The sequence below is a fragment of the Schistocerca nitens genome, chromosome 4 (assembly GCF_023898315.1).
Source record: "Schistocerca nitens isolate TAMUIC-IGC-003100 chromosome 4, iqSchNite1.1, whole genome shotgun sequence".
Classification (NCBI taxonomy): Eukaryota; Metazoa; Arthropoda; class Insecta; order Orthoptera; family Acrididae; genus Schistocerca; species Schistocerca nitens.
Genome location: NC_064617.1, coordinates 307158310 through 307175092, shown reverse-complemented (window position 1 = coordinate 307175092; position 16783 = coordinate 307158310).

The following is a 16783-nucleotide window of genomic DNA, read 5'->3' as shown; positions in this document are numbered from 1 at the left end:
CACCTGGATGACGCTTTTCGCATTTTCAGGTCGTCATGCAGGATTATGTGCACAGAACCCACAGAAATGCCAACTCTGGAGGCGATCTGTTCAACAGTCATTCGGCGATCCCCCAAAACAATTCTCTCCACTTTCTCGATCATGTCATCAGACCGGCTTGTGCGAGCCCGAGGTTGTTTCAGTTTGTTGTCACACGATGTTCTGGTTCAAAATGGTTCAAATGGCTCTAAGCTCTATGGGACTCAACTGCTGTGGTTATCAGTCCCCTAGAACTTAGAACTACTTAAACCTAACTAACCTAAGGACATCACACACATCCATGCCCGAGGCAGGATTCGAACCTGCGACCGTAGCAGTCGCACGGTTCCGGACTGCACGCCTAGAACCGCGAGACCACCGTGGGCGGCCACGATGTTCTGCCTTCATTAAACTGTCGCACCCACGAACGCACTTTCGACACATCCATAACTCCATCACCACATGTCTCCTTCAACTGTCGATGAATTTCAATTGGTTTCACACCACGCAAATTCCGAAAACGAATGATTGCACGCTGTTCAAGAAAGGAAAACGTCGCCATTTTAAGTATTTAAAATAGTTCTCATTGTCGCCGCTGGCGGTAAAATTCCATCTGCCGTACGGTGCTGCCATCTCTGGGACGTATTGACAATGAACGCGCCCTCATTTTGAAACAATGCGCATGTTTCTATCTCTTTCCAGTCCGGAGAAAAAAAATCGGAGGCCTTAGAACTTGAATGCACCTCGTAGTAGTAGTAGCTTCATTCATGTGTAGATCTCTTTTTACAAGGATATAGAACATGTCAAAATATTTACAAGTTTAGACCAATTTAAAATAAGTTAATTCGTATACACATGCAATTACAAATACAAGATTTACTCCTCGTATACAATACTTTTTTTACAAATAACTTATTAAATAATGAAATGCCACACTGTTCACTCATATCTCACTATCAGTCACTGCACACACTATACACACACTGGTTCATAAAACTTCACTCAGTACACACACACACACACACACACTGGTGATCTCTGGGCCATTTTCTGTACCACAACTTCCCATTCGCTATCCTGACAAACTGAGTCATCATCCGTTTATAATGAGTGAGATGCTGAGCTGAGAAAGAGGAAGTGGTGTTAGCATTGTGCAATGCATAGATCTCTTTAGGAGAGGAGGGGGGGGGGGCAACCCAAGGAGAGCCGCCATCCTGAATAAATTAAAACTGGTGTACGACGAACATTGTTCGCCTTTTCACATGGTTCAGAGAATAATGTTCCTCTGATACTTGCATCTGGTGAAGAGCCTGCAGTGACGTGAAAAGTAGTTAGGGGTACAATAAATCGTATTAAGTTAAAAGACGAGTGGTTGCGTATCATATCTACATACGTCGGCAATTTAAGTAGCAGTTGCTTTTCATCATCCACAATGTATATAATGTGTTGTTTCTTAGTGCTTTAGTAAAAATACAAATATGTTGGACAGAACATCTGTCGGATTATTGTATTAGAATAACCGTTGTAAAAGACTGCGTTTTTTATACAGACAGAAACTGAAGCTGTACGTTAGATTATTTAGGCAAAACTCAGTTTCAAGTGTGAGCAAAAAATTGTATTGGGGTTTTTCCATCGACCACTAAATTCACCTCCTGATGTAACCGAAAACTTTAGAGATCTCAGTTGCCGGCCGGAGTAACCGAGCGGTTCTAGGCGCTACAGTCTTGAACCGCGCAGCGCTAGGTCGCAGGTTCGAATCCTGCCTCGGGCATGGATGTGTGTGCTGTCCTTAGGTTAGTTAGGTTTAAGTAGCTCTAAGTTCTAGGGGACTGATGACCACTGCAGTTAAGTCCCATAGTGCTCAGAGCCATTTGAACCATTTTTGAAGAATCTCAGTTACGAAGAAGGCTGTGTTTCGCCCATTCGCACATTCATAATGGGACAGGGTGCTCACTCACTACACGTGTACTCCCCAAGCCAACTCATAGTGTGTGGCCGAGGGTGCTTTGTGTACTACTGTCACTTCCCCCCTTTCCTTTTCCACTCACGAATGTTTCGCGGGAAGAACGATTGCTGGTAAGCCTCAATGTGGGCTCGAATCTCTCTGATTTCACCTCCATCGTTTTTTCGTGGGATATACGTTGCTTGCAACGCTTTAGCACTAAAGCCATGTTTGCTTATCTGTAAGAATAGTATTTCCACGGCGATATCCACTGCCTTCGGTAGTTTAGAGCTTTTTTCCTTCTCTGTATAGCAGTAAGCTGGAGATCGTGCTGAATATGTAAATTTAAAGCCTCATTCCGGAGAACGTTTTCACGTCAGGATAATATTAGGAATTTCACAAGCTTTCTGGTTACCGGACGTATTGCAACATTCGTTTGAACAAGCTTGAAACCTGCCAGTATGGACTAAATTTAACTTCTACCGCCTCCTCCCAACAACATAAGGAATGGCGCTACTCGAAAATAGTTCCGAAGAATCTATTACGACCCTTTTACGATTTGGGGATGGATCAGAGGAGTTCTATAGTGACAACGTTCCACCTCCATTTTAATCACTGATGTATTAGTCAGAAACTTCATTGATTATAATGAATAGCCACCTGAAAGCTGGTTAAAAACTGAAGTTAACTGTAGTGACATCATTGGGTATACCGAAAGGATAGGGAAACGGTAAATGGAGTTGTTGTATTTGTTGTAGTAGACAAAAAATTCAAATTCACCGAGACAGAAGTTGAAGCAGCATTTGCGGTTCTTGGGGCGGGAGATAGTATCAAAGGTGGCCAAAAAAGTATAACAGGGTCCTTCTATTGACCATCAGATTCTCCTCCTGATGTAACGGAAAACTTTAGAGGAAACAGTACTCTTGTAGATAAATTACCTAATGAAACTGTAATCATTTGAGGAGACTTTAATCATCCAACAATGAACTGTGATAATTACAGTTCTGTTAATGGTGGGCGCAACAAGACATCCTGTGAAATGACATCTCTGAAAACTACCTAGGACAGATAGCTCAGAACCCCATTCATGATGGAAATGTATCATATCTAATGGCAACAAACATAACTTACCTCTTTGTGAAGTCGACATCGCAACTGGTGTCAGTGACCATTAGCCAATTACAAACAACAATGACTACCAAAACAGAAAAAGCAACTAAAACAAGCAGAAAGATTTTTATGTTCTGCAAACTAGACAGAAAAACAATAGTTCAATACCTTACATAGAAACTTGAAACTTTTAGCTAAGGAAAGGTGCATGTAGAGGAATTATAGGTGAAACGTCATTGATTATCATTATAGTTGACCACGCACTTGATAGATATGTACCCAGTAGGAGAGTTCATAAGGGGATTATTGTTTGACTATGGTTTTAGGGCGCAAAACTGCTACGGTCGTATGCGCTCGTAAAGGGAGAGGTCCCCCATGGAATACAGTCACTGTAATAAAACTTTTATAGAAACAGAGACTGCTGCATATTACGTACAAAACAAAGCATAGGGCTATAGATAGAGAAGTCGTAAATGAAACGCCTTTGGCAATCAAGAGAGAAATCCTGTGAATGAGTACCATAGCAGAATATTGTCAATTGATATTGCATATGTAAAGGCCGTTAGTGGCACCAAAGTTAGTGTCCAGTCACTAATGGAAGAGATTGGAACTCTAGTTGAAGGTAGCAAAGCAAAAGCAGAAATGCTTAACTCTGTTTTCAAATGCTCCTTTACGGAAAACCCAAGATTATCGCACAACTTAAAAATTTCTTACCACTTAAAATATGAGTGAAATAGATATTGGGGTCAGTGACGTTGAGAAACAGCTGAAATCGTTAAAAACAAACAAAGTCCATGGACCGATGGAACCCCTATCACATTCTACATCCAATTCGCAGAGGAGTTAGCCCGTCTGTTAACCATAATCTATCGTATATCCCTCGAACGAAAATCCGTCCCCAGTAGTTGGAAAAAAGCACAGGTCACATCTGTCTATAAGAAGGGTAGCAAGAGTGATACTCAAAACTAGACATCCATTTGCTGTGAAACCTAGAACGTAATAAGGCACCTCGAACAGAATGATCTTCTCCACACCAACCACCATGGATTTCTGAAAAATTGGTAATGTGAAACCCAACTCTTTTTTTCTGCAAATAACATCCTGAAACCCATGGGTCCAGATAGTGAGGAAGATGCAGTATTTCTCAATTTCCGAAAAGCAGTACCAGACCTACACTTACAACCACAAGTACGATCACATGGGATATCAGACGAGATATGTGATTAGCCCGAGGATTTCTTGATATAGGAGGAAGCAACACGTTATTTTGGATGGAGAGTTATCGACAGATACAGACGTAATCTCGGGTGTTCGCCAGGGAAGGGTATTGAGTCCCTTGCTGTTCATGTTGTATATTAACGATCTGCGGGCAATAGTGATAGTAACCTCAGACTTTTCGCACATGATGCACTTATCTACAACGAAATACAGTCTGAATGAAGCTGGCGAAATATTTAGTCAGACCTTGATAAGGTTTCAAAGTGGTGCAATGATTACCAACTTGCTTAAAACGTTCAAAAATATAAAATTATATACCTCGCAAAGAGATAGTATCCAATGAATAGCCCGCATCTCGTGGTCGTGCGGTAGCGTTCTCGCTTCCCACGCCCGGGTTCGATTCCCGGCGGGGTCAGGGATTTTATCTGCCTGGTGATGGCTGGGTGTTGTGTGCTGTCCTTAGGGTAGTTAGGTTTAAGTAGTTCTAAGTTCTAGGGGACTTATGACCACAGCAGTTGAGTCCCATAGTGCTCAGAGCCATTTGCACCATTCCAATGAATATAATATTAGTGAGCAACAGTTGGAATCTGTAATCTCATACGAATACTTGGGTATAACTCTTAGTTGGAACATGAAACGGAACGATCACCAAGGTGAAGCAGGTAGCAGGCAATCTGTCTACAAAGGAGATACATACGATACATCGATACATCCTAGAATACTGCTCAATTGTGTGGGTCCCATACCAAATGGAACTGCAGGGGATATTGCATATTTACAGGGAAATACATCACGAATGGTCACACGTTTGTTTGGCTCGAGTGAGAGTGTCACTGAAATGTTGAAAGAACTGAATTGGCAGACTCTTGAGAGTAGACGGAAACTGGCCCGAAAAAGTCTACGAACAAAGGTTCAAGAACCGGCTTTAAATGATGAATCCAGGAATATATTATCATCCCCTGAATATCGCTTCCATAGGGATCGTAAGGACCAGATTAGATTAATTACAGCACGCAGAGCGGCATTTAAACAATAATGTTAAAAAGTCCTAATAACTTGCACAGTGGGACGTACCTTCTGCTTTGCATTTACGGTGGTTCGCAGAGTATACACCGATGAGTCAAGACATTATGAACACTGCCCACTGCGACATAGGGTGGCCGCCTAGTAGATTTGCGGGCACGGGACGCGTAACAAAAGTACGGGTATGTAAGCGGAGCAGGCGCGGACGAGGGATCACCTTAGCGACAATACGGGCTACAAGTGGGGAAATCTATTGAGATAAGCGACTTTGACGAAGGTCACATTATTATTAGTAAGAATTTGTGAACGAGTATCTCGAAACGGCGAAGCTGGTCGAATGTTCACGTGCTACTATAGATGCATAGAAAGAGGTAGAAGGACAGTGAAACTACCACTAGGCTTCAAATGGATGGACGTAAACGACTCTTTACAAAATATGGTGTTAGGAGGCTTGTCTGATATGTGAAGTAGGATAGATGGTGATATGTGTCATCTCTGCCGAGCGAGCAAAATGTTGGCACACGTACAAGTGATTAAGAATACCATTCATGCACACTGTTGAACGTGGAGCTCCCCAGCAGACCGCCTTTCGTGTTCACGTGTTGACACAACGAAATCGTCACTTAAGTTTGCAGTGAGCATAGGACCATCGGGATTCGACAGTCGATCAATGGTAAAGTGTAGACTTTCTGGCGAATCAAATTGTTGCTACACTAGGTCGAGGGTCGTTCCGACAAACGCTGTAATCGAGGTGAACAGCGGCTCGGAACGTGCAGCACGCCGCTAGCATGGGACTTGTGGTGGTAGACACGCTGACAGCTGCGAGCCATGGCGGTGTATAATTGTCCGTTTCTCGGATTCAGAACCGTGCTACAGAGGTTTGAGGAGCATTATAGTGAACTCACGTTGATGTCTCGGCGACCAAATTCGCCTGATGTAAATTCTATGCAACTCATCTAGGTTGCTATCGGGCACCATCACCCAATACGCAAATCAGCAGCCCGTTATTTATGGGACCTGCGCGTAGACATCTAATCGACATACCTCTGCAGACCTACCAACAAACTTTAGGATCCCTGATTCGTTCCAAAGACGGATAAACAAGCTATTAAGCAGATGGTCTTAATGTTTTGGCTTATCATTGTAGATGAAGTTGTAGATGTATGAGCGCGGCATGGAGGGAACACGAAACATACCATCACACGACGCCTTCTACAACGAAGAAAAACAAATGTGTTGAGTCTAGTTAAATGTTAATAGTAATTATTTACTGGTGTGAAGACTAAAAATCTTGTGTGTTGGTTGCTTCGCAGGTTACATGTACTCTATGAAAGGCATCTTATTGGTACATCACAAGTTGCATTAACGATTATATTTACGAAACTGATATCTGCGATCTCAACAGTACCTAAGGATTTTAGAAACTTCCGCTAAGCGATAAGTACGATATTATGAAACTGATGTTTGTACGTGACTGGTGTTCATGCTCATGTTTACATACCACTGAAGATGTGCTATTCGGATTGTGCTTTGATAAATAAATCATAATCATTAATGCGGCTGAAGGTGTACATACATCTGAAGAATGGGTCAGAATAAACGATGCGACGATATATTTTAGCATCTGGGATGAATAATACTATTGAAGTAGGCGTAATAGTGTGCTGAGGTCATAGATAAATACAAAAAAGCTCCTTTAGCCTTCTATGCGTTTCAGTCTGTCTAAGAAGTACTAAGAGACTACTATTATGATAATTCTGCTGGAATTTCTGTTGGATTTGGTTATTTTGAATCGTGTTATGATAGGTTTTGTTCTTTACAGTCAGCGTTGCATAACAAATTCGCTGGCAACACTGAAAAATAAAGTTATTTATATGGAATCTTACTCTGGTTTTGTACCAATACACTTAGTCTATTTCTTGCTATGCTGGAGAAAAATGCAACGCCACGAAGGCATTATGTGGAAAATGTAAAATGTATCACACATACTGGAAATGGCAATACTCATGAATTATTTAGATTTCATATTAAAACAGCCATTTACAAATAAACATCTGTTAAAAAGATATTGAAGTCATCATATCAGAAAGCTGATAGAGTTTCTCAAGTAAACCTCTGAAGCTATTTAAAAATAGTTATAATACGTGATAAAACTGCGAACGTTTCGGACACTATTACAAGCAGCTTTATTCACAGTGAGGCAATGCGACATAGCCGAAAAATTGGTCATTTCATTGCGTATGATGCGGTCACCCACACAGGGCAATTTTATTGAACTGCGGCCGGAAAGCCTGTGCTGTTACATCTCTGAAGCTGTTTATCCTGGTCTTTGACCAATCGATACCTATTTCTGGAAGTACTGGTGATCCCCATCATTCACAATAATTGAGAATTGAACATATAACCTATGTGTCTCGGGGAGAAAGCTGTTCCGGTACATCACGAAACACAATTGCTTAGCATTACTACAGGAAGAGAAATAAATGTGCTTCTAATCCGTTAGAATTTTAGCTAACCATGTAAATAATACATACAGTATGACTCAAGAATTGGAGTTCCAGGAATAATCAATGTTAGGTTCAGTTATACACATCGGTCTTAGTGGCTCGGAAATACACTTCCAGAAAATAGAAGTGAAGAACCCAGAAGACGTGATTAGATGTCACAGTAACTTCGCACTCTTGCACACCGTCGGTGCAATATAAAGTTACGATTTTCTGTAACAGGTAGAGCTGCCACCAAAGTACATTAGTGCTGTTCGTGATCAGTGTTGTTACCAATTCTGGTACGGTTTACAAGGTCGTGAACAGCTTCGGACGTTGTGTCATCGCTGTGAAGAACACTTTAATGTATTCTTTTTCGGGCAATAGTGGACAAATATGAAAATGATAAAGTTAACTGAATCTGCTCAATTACATGCAGTGCTTAAATGAAAGGTTTTCCGTGGGAAGGACATATCACAGAAGCGATAGCATCACGTATTGGATTTACATCCAGACATTCGAATATATTAATTGTTTCACTGAGTGAGTTCCTGTTAGAAAATTGAAATCTCCGTCGCTTACTGATTGGTGAGTTTTATAATTTCCGCCTTAAATAGTGGTAGCAAAACTGAATCGGACTTCCTATTTGAAGGTGCAATTCCTATTCGGAATGCAATGCTGAAACAGCAAGATGCGATGCCCGACAGGTCTAAATACTTCCGAACAACTTACTTTCCCATTCGTGATACACCATTTCTAAAACAGACAATACACTCCATACAAACATACATGACGAGTCGATACGTGACTTCATTAACGCTATACGCTTTTGATAGACATGGAAAGTTACGATTCAGAACAATATAAAGTATAAGATTTGCCAGTTACTCATACCTACGTCTGCTCTGTGAGGACGGACACAGGAGAGTGATTAACGGGAAGGAGCTTCTTCCCTCAACAAACTACTACTGTTTTTTAACAACTGACAGTTTTTTCATATTTCGATACTTTCCTTTTTACTATTATTGTATCGTCTATTGTCTGTTATTGTTACGCTTGATTGGGTGTACATTTTATCGTGATACTATAGATAAATAAAACCGAATATCACAATACTTTGTCCGCAGCTCGTGGTCGTGCGGTAGCGTTCTCGTTTCCCGCGCCCGGGTTCCCGAGTTCGATTCCCGGAGGGGTCATTGATTTTCTCTGCCTCGTGATGACTGGGTGTTGTGTGCTGTCCTTAGGTTAGTTAGGTTTAAGTAGTTCTAAGTTCTAGGGGACTGATGACCATAGATGTTAAGTCCCATAGTGCTCAGAGCCATTTGAACCACAATACTTTATTTCTTACACTTCATTATCCTCTGATTCCTGAAGTATGGTTACATACGACCTCACTTTCAGGGTTCAGACAAGAGTAACTAGCTAAACGGGGCTTGTTCAACATGGACGTGCTGTACAGTCGCATATCGTTATTAGCAGCTGACAGACTTTAAAAGAGGCCTCATTATGGTTGTCCATTTTGTCAGATGGTCGAATCGTTCAATATCCAGGTCTGTGGGGCATTCGGATGTGACAGTAGACGGATGTATGCGAATGCGATGTCAGACATACTCATAGTAAAAGGTTCTGGTCACCAAGTCTTACCATTATAAAGGAGGATCACTGTATTGTGCACCAAGCACTTCGTAGCCCCTCAGATGTGCAGGTGCCATCCGGGAAGAGGCAATGGATTCCCTTCAACATTGTCTGTCATCTAACACCGCAGCCCGGAGACTAGCAACAACCAAACCAGGGAATTACTGTCCCATGCTTATGCTGTCGTTGATATCGCACCATGGACAGCTGTGTTTGGAGTGGTGCTATGACTGGGAAGCATGGTCTTCTGATGGAAGGCGTCGCATTGTATTTAGCGATGATAAGCTGTCGCACACTATCCCAAATGACCATCGTTGGCAAGTTTGGCAGCGACATAGGATGAGCTCCCATTGCTCAATGTTTAGGAGAGGCACAGCAGAGGGAAGCTTATCACTGGAAGACTTGTGAAAATGTCTGAGAAAAAGCATTACAATTTGCCCAGCCAGAGTGGTACACGCTAACAGACATGCATGTGAAATATAGCTATTCTTAGGGAAAGCAGAAGCAACAGGCCGTCAAAGATTGATGGCCCCGAGACCTGATTTCCAGAGAGTGAGAGCGCACTGGATTTATTCTGTCTTCGCAATGAAAATCGTAACCATGAGCTGTTACGAAAACGGAAAGCCTAAAGCCGTGACGAAAGAAGAATTATAGAACAGTGATATAATGATAACTAGTACAGCCTGTGATATAGCAGGAGTGCAGTTCTGCTTTCTAATTAGCATCACCCGTACTATCATAGTCAAGTGACCGGGAAAACCGTTGGAAGTGTTAACAGTGCCAAACCTGACTTTACTAAACAATATCTTCAACTCTGACCTACTACATCTCTGGGTGATCTTGTAGCATCACACAGGGTGAATTTCCTCGGAACAGATGCATCTATCAGTACAGAAATAAGAAAACGTTATAGTTTCATGATCATAAGTATCACAACTAGCATTGTTGAGATGGTTCTTCTAGCAGTTGGCTTCCTCAACTTTTCCTTTAAACCCTAAATTATCGATCACCCTGAGTTGTCCACATATCAGATACCTATGGAGTGGCTTATGCATATAAATAAGGAATAAAAAATGTAACGTAATGACACTGTGAATTTGTATTAAATTATAAGCAGTAAACAGGGACAGCGTATGATGAAACGCATGAGATCAATGAAGCCAACGTAGAAGATGGTGACATAAAGTTAGGAAACAAAAGAAGAATATCGTAGTCCAGCTCTCATGAGCATCAAAATAATGAAACCTCTACAATATATAGTTGTCAATGTAACAAAAATGTGTAAGGAGTTTGTTTAAAAGTAGCCTGAGGAAAATACGGGACGAATGTTCTAAACGAGATGCGAGTGTTGCGCCGCAGAAAGATGACCTGGGCTGATGTAAAATTTTTGAAGTCTCTTCCTGGACACTGAAGAACTAAGCCAATGTAGGCTCATGAGCAACGTTTGCATCGGAACGTCAGACAAGCAGCATTGCCGGAACTACAGATAACGCGGCACACATCGCTCGAGCGAGGTGTACGAATCGTCAGTGAGCAGTATGACCTGACTGGAAAGGTAGCGTAACGTCAGTCTGAGTACCACGCACAGTAGAGGAACAACAGATAAATCACATAAACCGTACCCAGAAACGACTTTCAGTTCACTGACACAGCCGAAAGTAATGAACTGAAAGAGCTGGAAAGAAAAGATGGCACATCACGGCGGGATGAAGAATGCTGACGGACCCAGCAAGGATAATGATGACATTACCCCTGACAGACAACTGCGAATACTCGGGCTTCCGAGCCCTTCTGCTGTTCAGTTGCAGTGAGCCAGTTCCGGGGCAGGATCTGTAATGCACTAACTACCATTCACCACATTACTTCTGCCTTCGGGTCAGCAGATAGACGAGCCATCTGGACTTAGCCGTTGTGAGTCACTGTCCTCTTCTCCGATGACGTGAAGACTTGGAGCCTTCTACCACCTGCTCAAGGGAGGCCAAATTGATATTGTTTGGAGCGCTGTCGAACTGCCACTGAACTGGGGAGGAGTGCTAGCTGCTGCATCTGTGAGTGGAGACCAGCGTCCACGGCCTTCCTCTGGTGGGAAATCCAAGATACTGTCTTCGACGTCCACACGTTCACCCTAGTAATCGGCGTCGTCGAGCTGTTAAGGTTCACTGCCGGACGAGTAACGCCTGCCAACAGCCGGGCCGGCTACTGCGCATGGCTCCTCGTCTGCATCCTCGAGACTGCCGAGGTAAATGCATCATCATGTTATAATCATGCGTGCCGCTTCTGGTGCTGTCACCGTTGTTGTGGAGGAGATGATTCAGTTGTAGTACGAAACAGAAATCGCTAATTCTGTCTCGTTAGCGCCCCTATTTGCGTGACAAGCTGTGGCCATCACATTCCAAGCTTCATCATTCTTCAGTTGTTAAGAGGAACCCATCAGTCCCGACAGTACCGGACATTGCAGCAGTAACATTATAACAGACACTTAGTGCTAACACTTCTATGTACAGATTGCGCAACAGATTCGGTAATTCATGCCAGTTTAAACGGTCTTAATTTTACACAAGAAAATGCACTCTATTTAAACTGATGTGCCGAACACAACTTCTCAATTAATTTGTTGTATAAATACTATTATGATTTTGTATTTGTATCTGTTCTATGTAAGTGTGTGTGTGTGTGTGTGTATGTCTGCCTGAAATTATGTCACCTTTCATATGCAAGAGCGAAATGGAGACTTAGCTACATGTAGATCTAGTAAAAACTAAACTAAACTCCGTCCGAACAGGCCTTGATAGACCCAACGGTACCGACCGGCCGCCGTGTCATCCTCACACTACAGGCGTCACTGGATGCGGATATTGAGGGGTATGCGGTCAGCACACCGCTTTACCGACTGTATGTCAGTTTCCGAGACCGGAGCCGCTACTTCTCAATCAAGTAGCTCCTCAGTTTTGCCTCACAAGGGCTGAGTGCACCCCGCTTGCCAACGGCGCTCGGCAGACCGGATGGTCACTGTAGATCTAGGGAGGGCTGTTTATTTAATATTGATCCATTTAGAGGAAAGAGCAGCGGGCTCGGTAGTTGCATTTTGAATGTTTTTCATTGACAAGTGACAGCTAGCAGTCCATCAGGCATTCCTTCAAAATCGTATCAGTGAAAGAGCAGTATTCCGTCGTACTTCAGTGCTATTTACTCAGTCGGTATCATTCATGTAACAACTAACTCGAAGGCGCACGCAATCTCGTTCCCTGATTGGTTCCTAAGGTAGTTGTCCTATAAGCAACTAGCTGTCAACCACTATGGTATTAAGCACTGGGCACAGTCCTGGCCAAAACTTTCTCCCAGTTCTTCTTGTATAATGTAAAGGGCTTTTATCGTGCTATACCTCTACTGTCAGCTATTTCAAACACAATGATTGCCCAAAGCCGTTCAACGAACTTCGTTGTTGTTTCCATCTATGCTTAAGGTTTCGAACGTCCTTCAGGTAGAACACAATCAAGGAATGGTATGGACTCTAGTAATTCACATATTTACCAATTTCGTACAGCAGTTCCTTTGGTGATTAGTTTGAAGAAGTGTTGAATTCGTGCATACATATTGAGCTAGAAATAGAGCAGTCCTTCTTATGGTGCTAATAACTGGTTTAGGCACCTTTCAAAAAATTACTCACCCAAAGGAGACACCGGAAGAATACTGTGTAACATCACCTTTGTACGTAGCAATTGCCTCATTGCACGAGGAAGACAGTCTACAAGTTTCTTCAGTGAAGCCATATCTAGCTGAATGCACCCGGTGATTATGTAATCCAATAGACCTACTGTATTACTGGAATGTTGATTGCTACGTTTCATCTGCTGTTCCAAATAGTCAGAAAGGCAGTTTTTCGGATTAATATCCGTTGATGTAGTGGGCTATTCGTTAAGCGGATATCTTCGAAGCAGAAACGTACGAGTGTAGCCCTCTGAACACTTCCGTTCTCAGCTTGGAAGAAGGGAGTATCCACAGCATAGTCATCAAGAAGGTGTAGAAGAAAGGGTAGCACTTGCTCACCGAGAATGTTGAAAAAAACATCTTGGTTCATGTTCATGGTAACACGAAGGAGTGCGCCTAAGTGATCCTACGAAAAGATCCTTTAACATCACGGGACCAACTCCGGTTCTTCATGTATTTGCGTTGGACGCGTCATTGCACTGTCGGTACGCTAGACGGCTTGCATCGTTTGAAACAATTCAAAATCGCGACACGTCGGACAACACTACACACCTGCAGGTACTTAGTCCACAGTTTCTATGTCGTTTGCTCCATCGAATAAATGCAGAATTAAGTGCTTCTGTAGGGTACCCGACTCCAAATGGTTCTCCCTGGAACTGTTTGAGAAGGACCTTGTAATGGAACTGATCACTTATCCTATTCTCGTTACGTTTTGTACTTGAGCTTCACTAGGAGAATGAGACCACCCAATACTTTCTAGTATTACATAAATTTGAGCTTTTGAATGAAAAAATAGGAATTTATTATATTATTTTATGCGGATTTAAAGATTTATGTTGAAATGACTTATCTAGGATAAATGAGGATAAGTTAATTATTTTTCAAATAACAGATTTCTTTAAGTTTTTGATTTCATTCAAAATTTGTAAAACACATTCGAAATTATTCTCATTATTGTTATTTCCGTAATTTATTCTGAAAATATTTTTAAAAGAAATAATCACATGTAAACTCTCTGGACTATGTTTTACTGTTACTTGAGCTCCCTTCTCACTCATAATGACTGCAGTATACTAGCGTTATGATACCTAGAAAAGTGTAATTGATAATGGTTTTTCGTAATAATGGGAAGATCTCAATAACCTGCATTCATAGATAGCAGCGACTCCTATAGTGTTTCAAACTGATTGTCAGTGACTCATCTCTTGTCCCTGTAGGCCAGCATCCTTTTACAATCACTGTTCTTACGTCACATTAAATGGAGACAACTGTTTTATTCCTTGTATACGTGCTACACAGTCCGCACTCGTACACAAAAAAATCTACATCTACATCTACATCTACATTTACATCCACATTTATACTCCGCAAGCCACCCAACGGTGTGTGGCGGAGGGCACTTTACGTGCCACTGTCATTACCTCCCTTTCCTGTTCCAGTCGCGTATGGTTCGCGGGAAGAACGACTGTCTGAAAGCCTCCGTGCGCGCTCTAATCTCTCTAATTTTACATTCGTGATCTCCTCGGCAGGTATAAGTAGGGGGGAAGCAATATATTCGATACCTCATCCAGAAACGCACCCTCTCGAAACCTGGCGAGCAAGCTACACCGCGATGCAGAGCGCCTCTCTTGAAGAGTCTGCCACTTGAGTTTGCTAAACATCTCCGCAACGCTATCACGCTTACCAAATAACCCTGTGACGAAACGCGCCGCTCTTCTTTGGATCTTCTCCATCTCCTCCGTCAACCCGAACTGGTACGGATCCCACACTGATGAGCAATACTCAAGTATAGGTCGAACGAGTGTTTTGTAAGCCACCTCCTTTGTTGATGGACTACATTTTCTAAGCACTCTCCCAATGAATCTCAAACCTGGTATCCGCCTAACCAACAATTAATTTTATATGATCATTCCACTTCAAATCGTTCCGCACGCATACTCCCAGATATTTTACAGAAGTAACTGCTACCAGTGTTTGTTCCGCTATCATATAATCATACAATAAAGGATCCTTCTTTCTATGTATTCGCAATACATTACAGTTGCCACTCACTCCCTGTACCAAGTTCCTATCCGCTGCAGATCTTCCTGCATTTCGCTACAATTTTGTAATGCTGCAACTTCTCTGTATACTACAGCATCATCCGCGAAAAGCCGCATGGAACTTCCGACACTATCTACTAGGTCATTTATATATATTGTGAAAAGCAATGGTCCCATAACACTCCCCTGTGGCACGCCAGAGGTTACTTTAACGTCTGTAGACGTCTCTCCATTGATAACAACATGCTGTGTTCTGTTTGCTAAAAACTCTTCAATCCAGCCACACAGCTGGTCTGATATTCCGTAGGCTCTTACTTTGTTATCAGGCGACAGTGCGGAACTGTATCGAACGCCTTCCGGAAGTCAAGAAAAATAGCATCTACCTGGTAGCCTGTATCTAATATCTTCTGGGTCTCATGAACAAATAAAGCGAGTTGGGTCTCACACGATCGCTGTTTCCGAAATCCATATTGATTCCTACATAGTAGATTCTGGGTTTCCAAAAACGACATGATACTCGAGCAAAAAACATGTTCTGCCGGCCGAAGTGGCCGTGCGGTTAAAGGCGCTGCAGTCTGGAACCGCAAAACCACTACGGTCGCAGGTTCGAATCCTGCCTCGGGCATGGATGTTTGTGATGTCCTTAGGTTAGTTAGGTTTAACTAGTTCTAAGTTCTAGGGGACTAATGACCTCAGCAGTTGAGTCCCATAGTGCTCAGAGCCATTTGAACCAGCCAAAAACATGTTCTAAAATTCTACAACAGATCGACGTCAGAGATATAGGTCTATAGTTTTGCGCATCTGCTCGACGACCATTCTTGAAGACTGGGACTACCTGTGCTCTTTTCCGATCATTTGGAACCCTCCGTTCCTCTAGAGACTTGCGGTACACGGCTGTTAGAAGGGGGCCAAGTTCTTTCGCGTACTCTGTGTAGAATCGAATTGGTATCCCGTCAGGTCCAGTGGACTTTCCTCTGTTGAGTGATTCCAGTTGCTTTTCTATTCCTTGGACACTTATTTCGATGTCAGCCATTTTTTCGTTTGTGCGAGGATTTAGAGAAGGAACTGCAGTGCGGTCTTCCTCTGGTGAAACAGCTTTGGAAAAAGGTGTTTAGTATTTCAGCTTTACGCGTGTCATCCTCTGTTTCAATGCCATCATCATCCCGGAGTGTCTGGATATGCTGTTTCGAGCCACTTACTGATTTAACGTAAGACCAGAACTTCCTAGGATTTTCTGTCAAGTCGGTACATAGAATTTTACTTTCGAATTCACTGAACGCTTCACGCATAGCCCTCCTTACGCTAACTTTGACATCGTTTAGCTTCTGTTTGTCTGAGAGGTTTTGGCTGCGTTTAAACTTGGAGTGAAGCTCTCTTTGCTTTCGCAGTAGTTTCCTAACTTTGTTGTTGTACCACGGTGGGTTTTTCCCATCCCTCACAGTTTTACTCGACACGTACCTGTCTAAAACGCGTTTTACGATTGCCTTGAACTTTTTCCATAAACACTCAACATTGTCAGTGTCGGAACAGAAATTTTCGTTTTGATCTGTTAGGTAGTCTGAAATCCGCCTTCTATTACTCTTGCTAAACAGATAAACCTTCCT